This window comes from Hyalella azteca, unplaced genomic scaffold (assembly GCF_000764305.2).
Source record: "Hyalella azteca isolate HAZT.00-mixed unplaced genomic scaffold, Hazt_2.0.2 contig10021, whole genome shotgun sequence".
NCBI lineage: Eukaryota > Metazoa > Arthropoda > Malacostraca > Amphipoda > Hyalellidae > Hyalella > Hyalella azteca.
The window spans coordinates 205140-217329 of NW_025940074.1; the positions used below are offsets into that span (position 1 = coordinate 205140).

Genomic DNA, 12190 nt, shown 5'->3' on the forward strand with positions numbered 1-12190 from the left:
TTTATCAGGCTATGTTCGCAAGGAAAGGATCTATTATAGTCTCGAGTTTTTCATGGTGTGGTAGGTACTGAAGCAACCAGGTTAAGTAAAACGAAAACTGTATACAGAAAGCTTTCAGAAGAATACCTGGATAAATAATGTGTTTCGATGAATTTAACGTTTGTTGTATAGCATATTCAATGATGATCGCGTGCTTTATATCTGTAAATACGAAAAGAATACATGAGCGTACTGTAGATTGAACAATGAGCATGTCACTAAAATTTTGTTATATATTAATTATACGAGCCTATCCTGCTAAATGAGGACATTTTACCTTTTCAAACTTTCTATTAGGGTTAATTTATATCAAGTTTATCTATATCCTAGAAGTGAAAAGTTTTATTGTTTTTAAACTTAAAAAATACCTGCCCGATAGAAGGGAAACACCGAAGAAGGCGTATTGATTGAGTAACCGGCGTGAGCTTTGGGCGCGTCCCGTAACACCTCACCCGCCGAGCCGTGGCCAGCAGGAAACACGTGGCCGATGCTCTCACATGAGGCGGAATATCATTTCACTTGCAACTTCCTGTTAATAGCTTTGAGTAATATATATAAATGAGAACTTTATTATAATAAGGAAAATATCGACAAGTTACTATTAGCGAGATTACAATGTGTTGTACATGGTGCAAAATCTATGATCGATATTACAAAACTCGGGCGTCAAGCGCATACTCTTCTCTTAGCACCAATTAAACGTGTTCCCAAAAATTTATGGGAACTGTGCGTTGTTGCAAACGTTAGTTCCTATTATTCTGAAAAACAATACGATGCAAGTTATTTAGTGGAATTCATGGGTGATGAAGCAAAAATAATTGCTATAGTAATTGTGACATTCATAAGTGCTCAAAATAATGTGAACGGATCTCAAATGTTGTTCTTAAGATGCGCAGTTCGATATCAAATGAACGTAAATTTGAATTAGTTAAATTTGTCGAATTATAAATATTTAATATACTGTTTCGTTATCAATCAGTCATAAATAATTCTTTGAGTAATCCATATGAGAGCAGTGACAACCACAGTCTTATCACTGTACGCGGCATTCCAGGTTATGACTTTCTATTGACGCCCGGCAGCCACGGTGTCGTCATTGCTCGCTAGCTCATGTCCACAGCTTAGTCACGCCAGCGTGTCAAGGCTGCCGGAACTTCCGACTAACCTTTCGAACCGGAGGTCGTTAAAGGCAAGAAAGGCAAGTCCTTAATGCTTGGAGATACCTAGTATCGTGTATGCTCTACTACTGCTCTAGATATCAAGCTACGGCGCGCAATATGAATACGTAAATCTAGGACATTAGTTTTCGTGAGGATGTTACTCGTGTAATTCCTGAAACCTATTAAGATATATAAATGATATAAGATTAAATATGAAATTGGTAATCTAACCCTTTGCCTACCGGGAAATTAATCGTTGTCAATTTAATCTGCGTTAAGTCCTGCGTTACAGAAGTAATCGTCGATAAATAAATGGTTGAAGCTGATAAATAAATATTGAGGCGATTAATGCGGATGTATTAAAAAATAAATTTAAATAGCTCGTAGATGCACGTTAGAAAATACGAGAATGTTCACTATAGGAACTAAATTCCCAAAGAAAATATTAATACTTTGATCGAGAAAAACTAGGATGGAGTATTTTAAGAATATATTAACAAATTTAAGCAGGAATGAAATATGAACGTTGTTTAGAAATGACATATTTTTAAAAGTATGGCATGATTCAAAAATAATAAAATCTGAGGCACAGTAGGTAGAGGCTTGAATATCTAAATCGTTGGCGTGCCCCGCTACTTCTCAATGTTCAATGTAAAGTCACACAGCTGAATGTGCGCAAGTAGGTTCCTTGTACGATAACTCCTACCATTATGCTCAGCCAATCTGATGTATGCGCATGCTGATGCGCACTAAGCACAATTGTACTAGAAAACCATTGAGACCCACATCTTAGTAGAAAGAACATTCTTATACCTGAAGAATAACTTCAATCAAGTTAGAATCCTGGAGTTTGATTTTGAAAAAGAAACAATTTTCAAATATTTTGATCAATAATTATGCTAGATAAAATTCGGAAAATATTCAATGAATTGTACTTTAGAGTCTTTGCCCTTTTTCCGAAATAGAGCTAAAAAGCTAGACGGCAATAAATAATTTTTATGCTATCACCCTCGTATCAGGAACAATTGCAGAGTAATGGTTAGAGATGAACTTCTTTATTTTAATAAACACAAGGTTTGGCGGGAACAGATTCAGCGGAAAATTATTTTGCAAAAATTGAATGTATAAATCACATATATTTTAAATCTAAATGATCAGAAGTCATAATTTTTTTTTAATATTTCTCTGCCAATAAGAAGGAGTTCAAAACTGATAAATTCAGAAGATAATTTATTAAAGCTGCGGTCGAAGCCAATGACGAAATCATTCAAATCCGGTACAAAAAGTTGATGTAAAGATCAACGTTTAAGAAGGAAACAGAAACGTTTATGACATTTTATTTGGTTCTGAATTATTGACGAAATTGTAATTTAACAGTAAAATTATTTAAATACTTTACGATGCTGCAACTAAACCAGCCCATTCAATGATCTTAATACTGCTCAGTGCAGTACTGCTCAAGTTAATCCAATAACAATTATACTAAACAATGTTCTAAGCAATCCAGTGATATTAATACTCAGCATACATGTAATTTTTGCAGCCAATTTATATCTTACTTTCAACAGAACGGAACACTAGCTACCTTCAGCTCGCATTCCTGATCACTATCCACACATGACTGTCATTAACGATTAATTAATGACAGAGAAATTCAACTACTACATAGTATGCACTTACTAGATTATTTGTCCAAGCTAGATTTCCGTATATCATTTGCCGTTCAGCTGAACGTTTTCATTTTTTCTGTATATATTCAAGTGAGTCAAATGTGGGAATTGAAATATTCATACAAATATAATAAAATGTATGATATTTTTATTAATACTATATTCCTTATAATATATATTAATACTAATAGATTACCAGGCTCATTTGAATCATAGAGGTCGAAGATAAAGCAAGTTGTGATGGTGTAATACGTGTTGAATGTTGTTTGCATCTCAGTCGGCGGAGGTTGCTCAGCGTACGTGGCCGCTCCGACTTAGTCGAGTTCGAGCTCCCGTACTGCATGTCCAGTTTTGTCCACGAATCCTCTCGCAGGTGACCGTAAGCTCTAAGATTACCTATATTTATTCGGGATCCACATTTAGTGTGATTAAACTATTTATGTTTTATTGTTGTTTATCTGATGGTCAAAAGATAATGACTTGTTCGTGTGTGGCTGAACACTGAGCAGAAATTGCCTAAGCCAGGATAAGGAGTGCATATTTTTTTATCTGTACGGGATTCGAACCAATATTCGTGTTATTTTATCCTTAAGTTTTAACATGATACAAAATGATCTATGAAGAAAGCTGTGTGAGGTTTATTATCTCATCATAGATACCAAATCCAGGTTAAAATTGTAAAATGGGGAAAGACTTGATGATAGATGGCATAAAAAATCTCATGAATTTAAATGTTTTCGTATATTACTGTTTTTATCATGTACACCGTATGTATCGATTCATATCCTATAAGCAAAATGCAAGCTCGTCAATGTAAACCTTAATTTTGTTAATTAAGGTCTGATGGATGCTGAATTCTGCATAGAATATGCTTTGTCACAGCTTTCCAATTTAATGTACTTTTATCTAATCCGTGAATAGTTATGCATTGTCATGCTCATTTAAGTTTATCCAATGTTACGTGATGCTCCTAGAAATAGAGGCCACGTACCCGCTATGTTACCACCTGTTGAGGAGGTCGCGGCCGCGCCATGCCGCTGGTTCGGTTGGCACGTAGTCTTCAGTACGCGTTGGTGCGCCTATGAGGTGGGATGTGTGGTCCAAGTAGTCCCAGTGATCCAGCCGGGGTAACGACCCAATATTTGAGAAAGTCAAGAGCGATTTTTCCTTGAAAGTGTAACGTCTTATTACAGGATCCAAGTGCATTATATCGTGCTTCTATTTTAATTTATGTGGTTATTTGGTTGAAAAATTTAATTTGGAATCCAAATTAGGAAATCTGTTAGTTACCTAAACGTCATCCGCATCTATGTACTATGATTGAATGAAAACTTTATTTCATTTCGTTAGTTTCTACATCAGTGCATAAACTATGTTGCTTTTTACATGGAGATTTGCTATTTCATCTTGTAGAATGATAGGCGATCCAGATGGCCGTATAGTTTTACTGAAAGCCAAAGAACTAAATTTGTAAACGATCTTCTCTTTGCATCGTTGACCTTCAAATGTAACAACTGCTAAACTGATTTCATTTCAAAAATTTAAATCGAATCTTCTTAGTCTAATCAGTCTGTTGTTGCCGTATTTTGGACAGCATATATATAATGTAAGTATGTTTACCTACTTAGCCTTTTATTTCGTGTCCATATTCTATATTTATAAGTGTGTTATTAGAAATTTTTAATTTCTTTTTTTGACTCATCAAATCAGCTGCAGAAAAAAATCGATGAGATCGGATTTTAGTGCATGTGTTATAATTTATTATCTAATTATATCATTGTTTATAGGTACGCCTATCGTTAGGCTCGTGTTAGGAGGCGAAGTCGAAGCACATTAAGCCTACCTAGGTAGATCGTAATTTTTGGTATTTAAACCTTGCTTCTGTGGTTTGTGACCTGTGGTGCCCTGTTACTGCACTCGGCTAAGATTGCTTCTCTTTAACTTAATTTGAGTTAGTGCGACTGTGTTCTCATTTTGTTTTGTTTAATTAAATGGTATGTTCGCTCATCTCTCTGCGTTAGTTTAGGTCTTCATCATACTGAATTTACTCCAGTGTATGGTTGAGACTTGAGCCCCTTTAGGTTGTGCAGTTCCGTGGAGCTTCTGGACTTCAATTAACCTAACTTCTACTAGCCTCAGAGCTTGGCTTTGCCTTCCCATGCCTGCATGCCCTTATTTGACACCTGTGAGTACGATCGAACTCGCTCTGTATTATTTTCCATTTTTTCTTTCTTATATTTCTCAATGCGAACTCTAGTCTAGGGTTCCTCAACGGAAACAAATAGGTAGGTTAGTTATTTTGATTATTGTTCGAATTTTATTTGCTCATAATTTTTTGAAATGCTTTGCGTTATACCTAAAATTAATTGCAAGATAAGTTCCAACTTCTTATCTGTTTTTTGTCTTTCTTATTATTTTTGTGTCTTGAATTCACCCAATCTTCGTAATGTGCAGCTTGAACCTCAAACCTATCCGCTTACATCTTTGTAAGCGGCTACTAAATTTTATTCTGTAACCCGCGTTTTAGTGAAGAGGATCGAGAAGAAACATTTAATGAAAAGTGTGCCACTTTATTCAGCTTTAGCTTTTTTTTGGACTTCTGATGTTTGGGCGAATTTTAATTCGCGTTGAAGTGACTTAACACCTCTGAGTTCGAATATTGTTATATTAACTACTTATCTCTGTAACTGTACTAATGTCAGTGATATTTTCTGAAGTGCGAACAACTACCAATTTTATTTTTTCATACTCGTACTATTTTTTCATAATACCAAGTTTATTTTTTTTTTCATTCTTTCAAACATCAACTTCGTTTGGCGTTACACAAAAGATTCCTCGCTGCATCTACATCTTTTATTTCCAATTGTACCAAATTTCAGTACGTGAAATTTATAGCAAATCTATACAAACAAGGCGAGCTTTATTCTCTCATTTTCGCTCCTCCTCTTCGTTAGTTTGATTTCGACTCAAAACAACTTGAGAAATAAAAAATTTCTTTTATTTCGGAAAAGCTTGAAATGATATGCGAAAAGCTGGGGGTTATAAAAGTTTGTTTTCTTAATTTTTGTCTGATGTTTTTTAATTGATATATTTTTTTTACTGCACTCTTTCTTCAGTTTTCCGTTAAATACTCATTAGTTTGTGCATTTGAGATTTTACGTCTTCTTACAGTAGCGGATAAAGTAAGTCATTGTGATGGCAACAAGTCACTAGCAGTGCGCCACTGCCCTATACTAAAGAACATAATAATCCATGAGTTAGGATGACCGGTTAGACCGTAGCAGCGCAGCAAGTATCAGGTCACGCTTGCAGGATCACGCCAAGTGCTGTAGTTCGAGTCGTAATATTTGCTCCATATAATAGGGGACTTTCACAATTTTTCCCCGCATGCTATTTTGCACTGCGACGTGGGGTGACACGTGTCGATGATAGATATCGCCATTAAATGTACACTTGGAATTAACGAGTCGTGCTCTGAGAGCTGCAGTGGACGGAGTTTAACCTCTGCGCCACTAGCTGCACATTTATCGCGTCTACACTACTAGCCAGCCTAGCCTACATAAAAATGATAAAATACCAAGCCTAGACAATATACTAGCCTCCATATTAAACTAGGCTCGGCATTACTCGTATTCACACTGCTGGCCACGACACTACTTGTGGCATAATTTTACAAACTGTGTTAAAAGTCAGTCAAAATATCTGAAGTCGCCTCGAAATCCGAGAGACAGCGAGAATAATCTCATTGGCCCTCGCACATCGTTTGTTCTCGAAAATTATTCCCCGAGGCCATGTAATTGTCTGAAATTTGCTCTACGGGAACCATGACTAGCATATGCTCTACTTATTACGGTTCACTCCACCCGATTTTCTTTGACTCGGTTGAAGGAAGTGAGGCTATTTATATTTAGAGCGAACTGCTTCTACCTAATCAATACCGGATTCTTGCATCCGCCTTACCATCGCTTTCACTTGCACTTCGGCGTTGCTTTATCCCTGGCTAATTTATAAGTAATTTATTTAATCGCGTGTAATTCTATTGCACATATCAGCGTTGTAATTCGTTTAGGAGTAAATTTCATTTCCTAGGAACGAAACTGCGTGTTGTATCATTTTATTTGGTTTCCTCTCGGGTGTGTAGTGTGGGCTTGATGATGACATACGATGCTCGAGCAGACCATGTCTGCAATCTCAACGAGGAAATTGCTCTAGAATATGAAAGTGTGCGCATAAGTATATATACACTCTTTGCTATGTATTCGGGTAGTGAAGAAAGTAGAAGTCGTTCGCTGGTCGTGACGGTTGAAAGAATTTAAGCAAATCGTTTATTCAATTGTTTTATGATTAGGCAGGAGAATGCTAACTAAGTAAGGTGGCTAGTGGACAGAATTCAAAGGTTGAAGATTGTAATAAGTGCTCATGAATTAAGAACTGTCTATTGAATGCACGTAAGTCCACCTGATCTTTAGAAGTCATGTTTTCATGTTTTTTTTGAAGGTCATCCCGGGCCTGTAACAATTCTTGCCCACACCCTACGGAAATATCGACGGCAATCATATGCAACGAGAGACGTTATAAATATTATTGGGGAATTTTGACGCATCGACAATACCGATACCATTCTTGTAGACGCTGCAGAATCCTTTTAGAATACCACGTGGAATCCTCATAGACGCGCTCTTATCATCGCAGAATGCCACTTGGATCACGTAATGAGCAAATTAGTGGATATGCTTCTGTGGCTATAAGTTAGTTTTCAACTTTCTCACAGCTCGCCATATTTGGCCATTACTTGCGCTTGACATTGAACCGATTCATTCTCAATTAGGACTAATGCTCGTCCAATGAGGCTTTTTGTATTAAAAAGCGCTACTCATAGTCAGCCGTTTTTGTTCCTTTTGTAATTGCTAGAATAAATTTTCCCGGTAATTTATCGAGTTAATGATTGCCTTAAATTAACCCACCCATTTTGCTCCTGAGCTCAACGGTGGAGATATAGCTTGATATCATTGCATGGAACAATTTTATGTTTTTCGCGTGATTGTGAAATGTTTTAAGAGAAAACGATGATCGGATTAGCTTACCAAGCAGTGGAGGCTGTCCAGTTTCAGAAATAATATTTTAGTTACAGCCTTTGCCAGATTATATTTTTCTACCAGAAGTACCGTTTGTCTGCATCTTATAGCTCGAAATTAATAATTAACTGTCTAATTCGGGTATGTTTGTTAGTTTCTTTGAATCATTTATGCGCACAAATCCCGAGATAATACCTAGTTTAGTCGGTCTGCGAATTGGCCCAGAGATGAATTGTTCTGAGGAAAAACCTGTAAAACAGGCTTATTCTAAATGATTGACAAATTTAATAAATTAGTATTTATAGAAGTATAAATTCAAAATGAACCAACGGAAAAAGAATTTCTTACATTTTTATAAATGTTCAAATGGACTATATTGAACGGCAAATTTCTAAACGGTAGCCAAACTCGTCCCACACACGAGAACGCATATCTTCTGTTAGTGAGTGCATTACAGATGTGATACGGGGTGATCTTTAGCTCAACCAGAGTTGCTGGTAGAGGCGGGACGTAAACAGTTTCCTTGACGTAACCCCATAAAAAATAGTCACAGATCAGGTGATATCTCTGTGGCCAGAACCTATCACTGCTGCAGTGCACTCGGTGCCAGAAGATGGGCGTACTCGTGTGTGGGACGAGTTTGGATACCGTTTAGATGTTTGCCGTGCAGCACAAGGGCGGCATATTGAACATTTATAAATGTGTAAAAAATGGAATCTTTTTCTTGCCATTGATGAAAAATTATTCATTTTAATTTATGCATGATTAGATACGAATTTATTAAATTACCTATGTCAATCATTTAGAATAACCCTGTAGATTTGCGTCTGTAGATTATTTGCCTTAAGCTGTTACCGATAAAAATTGGTGTATCTACATTTTTTAATATTTAAGCTATGGCATAACCAACGTCTACTTCGAAGGTTCCTATGCCTTTATTCCCGTCGTGCCATTCTTCGGTTGATTTTCTAACTTACGTAGTTATTCGGGGATTTTTTTTGTGAACGATTGTATATAAACAAATGACTTAACTATATCATAGACTTCCTTATATTATAGACTCCCTGTACCTTATAAAAAACTGGATTAAAGAACTGCCGCCCGCTATGTGGCCGCCCATAATATGCCTTTAATTTTTAATTAGGCCGGGGACACCTGCGGCGGACGGTAGGAGTGCAATTGGCACGCTGACCTAGAAGAAGATAGCTGCTCCGCCGGTTTCTGGTCGCCACTTCTTGTGCGTCAAGTGAAGAAAGTTTGCTTGGTTCGTGATTCAGATTATTACGAAAGTGCTCAAGAAATTTGCTGCAAGCAATGTTTTACCGTGACTGCAAACGCTATTTATGGATTAAATCTCGAGTTGAGCGTAACTCGGTATTTGCCTCGTGTGACCATGCGAGTGATACAAATATGGATTCAGTTTTGCAGCAGAAAATGTGCACTGGAAATTTATAAAGAGCGTTGAACTGTTTACCTGGCGCTATTTCAATCATTGATTGATTGAGAGTGATGCTTTAGGCTGACATTTGAAGCAAATAGCCTCAAAGACGTTTATAGCATCAGTTGATAAAGAGCTATGGGTCAGACCGTTGAGGCAATTATGGCAATAAACCATGTCCATGCAAGTTGTTGTGTGTGCAAAGAAGCCGTAGCTCACTCAGTTTAATTAATATTTACATTGCGTTCAGGATCGTTTAGTGGAATCCTCAAGCGCACTGGCTCCATGTTGGAAAATAACCATGTTAATATAATCGATCATCATAGAAATTGTGCATCATAGCTTGTTACATTACCAAGTGAGACTAATACTCTGTTTTGGCAGCCTGTGAACTTCAACGCTGCTTCGGTACCTATCCCTGGAAAAATAAGTGATGAAGCTTGAAGTTGATTCGCGTATTAGGATTCCAGAGAATTTCATACCGTCTTCAACGAATCGTAAAAGTACACCAATAAAAAATGGGAATTCCTGCACGAGACTAATCACGACACCGTTTGCAAGTCAGTAAGAAGTTAAGTTTTTCAGTAGCCCAGCCTGTGTCTGTCAATAAATGAATGCAATGCGATTTTCGAGCTTACATCATGCTGTCTTGTCACTAACTGAATACAATGCTATTTTTGAGACGTCATGCTAAATGCGCACCAATTGTCCACTGAAATTTTGGCTCGGTCAAAAATTTGTTCTATAATCCTACGAGTAAAAAAAATAAAGTTCAGCCCTATGGGAGAACCTTAAACTCAACAGATATATTTTTGTTTGTATTTGCTCGAGAAACAGCGAGATTTCTCCGCATTTGCATAATCGGGTGCAAGCAGCTTGGTCTGAGCACATCAATTGCCCCTGACCAATGCGGCGTGGATGCGCAGTGGACCAATTCATGCATTTTGTGTTGGCTTTGTGAGGGAACTTCGGACGAATTTTTGAAACCAGGAAATGTATTTTAGATGTTTATGGTGTTATTTCTATGGTGGGGCAAGTTGCAGTTCGTGGACAGAATGCTAAACCAAGTAGAAACCAATCACAATTTAAAGTTCCTGGCTCGCAGACATTTGATTCAGGGAAGCCCGATGAATATTTAAATGTGCCTCAAGAATTTTCTTCAATGGTTAAAATGTAGAAAAGGAATTCCTGCGCGGTACACGTGTGAATTCTAGAAATTGAGTTTAGTTTGAAAATACTGCTGTAGCCTCACTAACATTTTGCATGTGATTCGGTTATTATTTGTAGAAGGTTTGTTTGTTGGTATCATGTCAAATTAAAAGAAATATAATAGCTTGATACAGTAACTTTTCATAGAATTAATTATCAAATGAGCCATATTAATCACTGGAATCAATAGATAAAGTGAGCATCCACACTTGAGAACTCACAGAATATTCAAAGGACTCTCTCCAGACGCAGAAACGTTAAACGTGAACTCGTAATCGGGCCTGTTCGCTTCGGCTTTGCCCTTTAGAATGTAGTCGAGCGCAGGGCAGCGCGTCTGCCTCAAATGAAGAGACATGTGGTGGTGTCATCACAGCCCCGTTATTGGAACAACATACGGGACTTCGAACTACAACGATCGAGGCGTTCACAGGCCATCATGGCTACGAAACTAGCCATGACGGCTTAGCGACGGAGGTGTATCTTCAATTCTTTAATATTTGTGTTGTTAAGAAATGCCTAATCGCGTGGCTTGGGAGTAAGCTAATTAGAGCGCTGTGGGCACGTACCTAACTTCCATTGCCGGGTCTGCGGTATTCCACTTTCTCCACATACTTCTGGAGCCCAACCTGTGCACGGCTGAAGGAAGCAGCGACTGTTCCTTCAACAGGAATAATCCGTTTGCGTTGACACTCGTTGCGGATGTTTGTTCAGTACCCGTCTTGCTTACATGGGTTCTTTCGAAGGTTTGAAGAGTGGCTGTATATCGGGATTCAAGTGACGAAATAAAGGACAGCAAATATGCAAGGATACACCATTACTCTTTCTTATCGAGTTATTCGCCGAAATTACATCTATTTTTTTTTAAAGACGAACTTTAAACCGCATTAAATTTTATCAAAAATTGAAAAGATTTGTTCTAGTCCAATTACGATGTATCAAGAGGCTTCTGAATGGACATTGACATACAATTAGTGAGCTTTGCATTGAGCACTATATGATAAATTGCTATGCACGCTAAGTAATCACTGTCAGATAAATCGCTTTTTACCTTCGAACTCGGGATTCCAGCTCGTTTTTCGATTCAATGTTACTTTAACATAGCGACAAAATACGTAATACATGATTTAGGAATTTTTTATACTATCTAAAGTGATTTAAGACAAGTTACCTCGAAGTCAAATGACCACCAACTACATTCATTGAATGAGATTACTCCAATCTTTGTTCATCGACTTCACCAGAATTTTGAAAGTTACATCGAAAAATATTCCATCTGAGAGGAGTGATGGCAATAGCCGGCATTGTAAGTTCCAGGTGCTCAATGCTCGGGCGTTGCTCGAGCAGCGCATTCACTCAGGCCTCCGAGTCATGTTTAATCACCGCGCCATGGTTAGGTTAACGGTCGGCTAGGCCCTGTTGATTTTACCTCTCATGTTTACTCTGTGCAAACACGGGAGGCTTTTACCGGGAGAAAACTTGAAGAATGTCTTAAGAATGAATTTTCCTCCACACGCAATGAAAGTCGCTCAGTATGCTGTGTATGTGGGGCAGGCTGCTAGCCCGTACGTGCACCATTATCATTTCGTTCACGGGAAGTCT

At 37.7% G+C, this 12190-nt stretch overlaps 1 protein-coding gene across 2 annotated transcripts in view; it reads left to right on the forward strand.

Moving 5' to 3' along the window:
• Positions 1 to 3149: 3149 nt before the first annotated feature.
• The window catches only part of LOC108674600 (glucose dehydrogenase [FAD, quinone]), a 56776-nt gene continuing 47735 nt past the window's right edge, over positions 3150 to 12190 (forward strand). Inside the window, exon 1 of one of the 2 annotated variants that reach the window (XM_047882252.1) lies at positions 3150 to 3242. The gene's annotated coding sequence lies outside the window, so the exon portion shown is untranslated. Of the gene's footprint in view, positions 3243 to 3936; positions 4476 to 12190 lie in introns of those variants that run through there. The other variant, XM_018162567.2, reaches the window with a different exon arrangement.